The sequence below is a fragment of the Mastigoproctus giganteus genome, chromosome 13 (assembly GCF_048544385.1).
Source record: "Mastigoproctus giganteus isolate SK-2022 chromosome 13, ASM4854438v1, whole genome shotgun sequence".
NCBI classification, from domain to species: Eukaryota; Metazoa; Arthropoda; class Arachnida; order Uropygi; family Thelyphonidae; genus Mastigoproctus; species Mastigoproctus giganteus.
In genome coordinates this window covers 34,649,587-34,654,968 of record NC_143587.1, presented here as the reverse complement: position 1 = coordinate 34,654,968, position 5,382 = coordinate 34,649,587, and the positions used below count along the sequence as shown (strand labels likewise).

Genomic DNA, 5,382 nt, shown 5'->3' with positions numbered 1-5,382 from the left:
ACATTTACAATCGCTCTTCAAAGACTTTATAAGATAAGACACTACTTCTTCGACTACTAATTCAATGGCTGTATCAAAATTATAATAATATTTTTGTAGAATTATAAAGTAACTAATAATATATCTTCTAACTTTTGTACAGAATCATACAAGACTACATAGTTTACATTTCGATATTTTGAAGCAACATAAAGAGTTTCAAACCAAGTTGTGCATATGCAGCCATCTGGTGGCTTTAGTAGTAACTATTTCTTCTTTTGAATAAAAAAAGTATTACGTGTACAAAACAAATAAGAATATATAATGGATACAATTATGTCAATTAAAGAAGCAACATAAATTCCAGAACACCCCCGCCTTCCGGTAATTTAATCAAGTAAACAAATTTTAATTTTTTATAAAAAAAATATTAAACTACTTAATTACATAATTTAATGAAATAGAAACATTAAAATGTAGCACCAAAATATGTAAAGTATACATATTTTTGTATACAAGTAAACAAGGGTGAACACATGATTACTAACTAAATGTTAGATTATCTGCCTTTTTCGGGGATGAGGCGAACGAAAAGATTGATCCCCCCCCAGGACACTTTTGTCACCTATGGTGAAACATCAGAAATTCGCCTTTATTTTTAAAAATTTCAATATTAATTATAACTTTCATTAAATTTTAATTAATTATGATAATAATTCCTTAATTGTTAAAATAAAAGAGACGGATTTAGATAACAACAGCTGTCAGCTTTCCAAATATATTATAAATTCAGTTATTCTACATTTTTTCACTCTAATTTACACATAAGGTTGATTTTTAATAGGCGCCTACAATGACTCTACGCCTACAGCAGGAGTCCATTCTCCATATCCTAGGAGGGGCCAGGATAAAGTTTGAAGGTACTATAATTCAAGGAGTGTTTGACAAAAATGATATGAGGCAGGGCGGACATCTTTTCAACTGACAAATTGAAAAAAATAAAAATAAATAAATAAAATAAATAATAATTCAATTACTTAGTCAACTTTCTAATACAGTATTATAACAGGATTATGGGATTATTTTCCCTACAGCATTTTTAGTGATATTTTTAGAAAACACGCAATACATTTTTTTCAAAAACTGCTCTAAAACTGCAAAAATAATTTTAAACCTGCATGAAAGCAATATATTTTTATAGTATTATAAGTATTTATAAGTAATTTTCTCTTTTCAATTTAAAAAAAATACAGTGAGGAAGAAACAGTAAGGAAAAATACACATTAAATATTTATGTATAATCTTAACACTAGATGGCATCACTATCAAAGTCAAAAATGAATTAGATAAATTCATTTCATAACGTAATTGGTTAATTTTTCTCCCTTCCCTAAACAAGATGAATTTAAAAAATGGCTTTCAGTAATTAGTGACGTATTTAGGTTAGTAGGTTAGCGGTAATTTCAGTGTAAGAAATTGCACTAACCGTAATGGCCCATCTATCATATTTCCTTGACAAGTTTTAGCTCTTAAATGCACTTTATAATTCAGCTGTAAGATAAAGTAATTAATCCATCGTTATGAACATTATTATACAAGTACTGTATAACTTACAATAGCAACGTCATAATAAAAGTACTCAACACTAGATGGCGCCCTGCTGTGTTGTCTCTTGAGTAGACAAATTCTAGAAAATAAATTATTATTAAATTTGATAAGATTCATTTTTACACTTGTATATATTTGTATGTATATAGTGAAAGTCTGTTATTACGAATATTACCTATAATGAGAAGTCCGTTATAATGATCAACACTGATGTACCATCAATTCAATTAATTAAAAGGGAATTTTTATAATTACTGTATAACTATATGGAAGAACTAAATATATAAGTATTATATGTACCATTAGATACTAATGGGTGCTTTAAAATATAGCAGTAGTGAAGTTTTTTTGAACAAATTTTTGAAAACATACTTCTTTTTCATTTTAACCATTGTTAATGGAACTTGGCACGTGCTGTTATTTTTTCGTTTTTCAGTTGCCGAAACAAGTTCATGTTTCGACCTGATGTTTGAGATGTAGGAAAACATCAACATGTTTTCGGAAACAAGCGGACATGTTTGTTTTGGAGTGAACTGAGCACTCCAGAAAAAGCCCAATAGTTGAAAAAGTTTATGAAGTATCTGTCGAAGTTACTTTCCATATGAAAACGTGTAATTTGGGTTTTTTTTCTTTTTTGATTTGGTAGTTGTTGGCGCATCGGCTTCTGTGGCCATATTGCACCTCCCAAGGTTTTTACAGTACTTTGATCCAAGCCCGAGGCGGGAATCGAACCCGCGACCTTTGGGTTGCAAGGCAGGTACTTTACCCACTCGGCTAGCCCGGTCGGCCCATTTGGGTACTATGAGTGAAAGATAGTTGGGTACTATGAGTGAGAGATATTTTCTTTTATTTACAAACAACAGAACAACACTACAGAGCCCAAACAAGGAAAAAGGCTGGATATACCGTTGTGCTATTGCCCAGGGGACAGGATCTCCAAAGTTGCGGGAGCCCTGGACTAACAGAATTAGTTGGTCCAAGGGATCCCACCATTTTGACTACCTTATTTTAGGGCCTCTAAAATATGAGCGCTAAGGCTTCCTAAATCTCGCAAGGCAGTCATAAAAAAAAAAAAAAGAAAGAAAGAAAAGAAAAGACTGAACCTTTTATGAAAATAATAATAATAAAATAAGAAAACAATGTTAATTACACTAGTTGACGAGGATTCCTATAAAATATATCAATCTTCTTTTTTTATTCCTCTATAAGTATTTGCAAATACATTTGAAAGTTCGTGCAAATATGTATATATTGACATCTAGTGGTAGTCAAAATTTTGGATTGCTAATATACAGTTAAAAAACGGGGAAAAAAGAGCCTAAAATCAAGAAAGGGAAAGATACAATACAACAATTCTAAGAAAGATCTTTTCACAAAAGAACAACTCTTATTTGTGAAACGATATGGGGGGGGGGGGAACTAAATTACTATTATTCATTAGTATACTTTGCAGAATTATTGATGGAACATATACTTTGTCACAGAGTACAGTTGAAAGATTTTTTTTTTTCCAATAAACCTGGAGAATCAATAAGGTTGGTAATTGATTTTGTGAGAAAACTCACGTCTGCCACTTCTATCTCGAACGGGAAAACAAACGTAACTTTTGCTGCAGCATTGGTTATAAGACTAATGTGAAATCATTGCGTATCTTAGGAGGATGCATGTAGTGAAATTTATTTGAATGTTTTCTGATGATACCATTATTATATGCATTCTACGCTGATGACCCGTATTCTACATTACCGGAATATCGTCAGCTTCAACTCCATCAGAAGCCTTAGAGAAAGCTATCCTTCCAACTTTCCCCAAAAACAGGGGTATTTTAGGGGTGGATGTCACCACTTCCAATAGTGAAGATTAGACACCCCTGATTTCGGGAAAGATGATTCTCAAAGGCGACAGTCCAACTGGCGGGCCATATTTTCATATTGTGAGGCTCATGGCAATGTAAGGCTCAAAGTGTTTTGTTCCCTCCTCGCTGTCCACGAAAACCCATGCGGCTCAAGACCTTTACATTTTGTTTTGGCCCCTAGCCAAAAACAGTTTGGACTCCCTCTCTAAAACCTTCACATGTCACTACCCTATTGCAAACCATTTCACAATTACAAACTTCCTGATGACTGTGGAATGACGAACATACATTAATAGGATTCTTTTGTTTGTTGTTTACTTGTAGCAAAGAATAATACTGTAGTCCAGTGGTTTTCAACCTTTTTTTTTTTAATAACGGCACCCCGATTGAAAACCACTGCTCTAGTCTGCGCAAGAGTGTGGTCCTATGGTGTAATGGTTAGCACACTGGACTTTGAATCCAGCGATCCGAGTTCAAATCTCGGTAGGACCTGCAAGAAATTTTTCGACTCCTGGCTTTTAGCCGTGAAGGGTGTTGTGTACAAGGAGTTATTTATTTTATATAAAGAGTTCTTATTATTTATTTTATTCCTTATCAATTCGTTAACACTACGCAAAATAACGTTCATATTCGGAATCACTTTAATCTGTTGCCTATCACCTGAGCATTATTATTATTCCATTTTAAATAACATTTTAGCATAGCTTTTACACTGTCTCGTGATTAATTTAAAACTTGAGGTTATGCCTATTAGTATTTTAATGAGCATTATTTTTATTATTATTATTATTCCATTTTAACATAACATTTTAGCATAGCTTTTACACTGTCTCGTGATTAATTTAAAACTTCAGGTTATACCTATTAGTATTTTAATTTTGCCATAAAAATAGACTAATTACACTAAATGCCAAGTCACGTGGCTTAAAGGCAAATATTCTACATTAGAACGTTGGATTAGACAAACTAATTCAACCCGACATATTTGTTTATCTTCTTTGTATATAAATATTGCGAGATAAACACTTTGTATATCAAGTATTAACTATATAAGAGTTTTTCATAATTAAATCATGATAACCTTTCGAATTTAAGAAATCATTTCTTTATTTTGGCTTACCTGATTTTATTACTTTCTTTCAGAATATTACTCGATTTATTCAAACGCACACGATAAAGAACACGACATTGAACAGCGACATCTACTGGAACAGTTGCATCGTGGATTTTTAAAATAACTTAAAACTATAATATTCTATATTAATTATTAATTGCAGAAATTGAATAAATAGCAATATGCAATATAACTGGATAAGCGCTCTCATAATTAAATTAAAATAACGTACCTCACATAAATATTTTGTTGTTTAGGCTCAGCTCGCTATTAATGGAATTTATTTTATCTAATATCGCTACTTTCAATTCGCCTGTGCATAATTTGCCAAATGACATTCAACAGCGACATCTACTTAGTTTCCATGTGGCTAATATTTTGAGAAAATAAATAATATATATTCTTACATAAATAGAATGTCACTGAAAGTATGGAGACATTAAAGAAAAAGATAGCTCGTTACAGATTAGATTTTTAATAACATTTAGAGTAGGGATATGTATATGGGGTGGGGGCTGGAACCGAGAGAATAAATTTAAGCGTTCAATGGCACCGTGAAACAGATGTTCAGATACTTTATCAAGGTCTGGAAACACAAATCCCTCCCCCATCTTTTCAAATTTCAGAAATGCAGGTCGATTGTTAAGAGGTGTTCACAAATTATGTAAATATGTCGCGTAATTCGTTTTTTATTATTTTTTTTCCATTCTTTTTTTCATGAAAGATAAATAAATAATGTGACTTGAATTAGTCTGTTTGGTGTCTGTAAAGAAAAAAGAACAGCTCGTCTTTTTCATAAGGGTAATTTGGCTAACGGGCGTGACAG

The 5,382-nt window shown here is 32.1% G+C and overlaps 1 non-coding gene across 1 annotated transcript; it reads left to right on the top strand.

The window, feature by feature from the left end:
* Positions 1–3,862: 3,862 nt before the first annotated feature.
* Positions 3,863–3,934, top strand: TRNAQ-UUG (transfer RNA glutamine (anticodon UUG)). Its single transcript has one exon. It is a non-coding gene; the product is annotated as a tRNA-Gln (tRNA).
* The last annotated feature ends 1,448 nt before the right edge of the window (positions 3,935–5,382 follow it).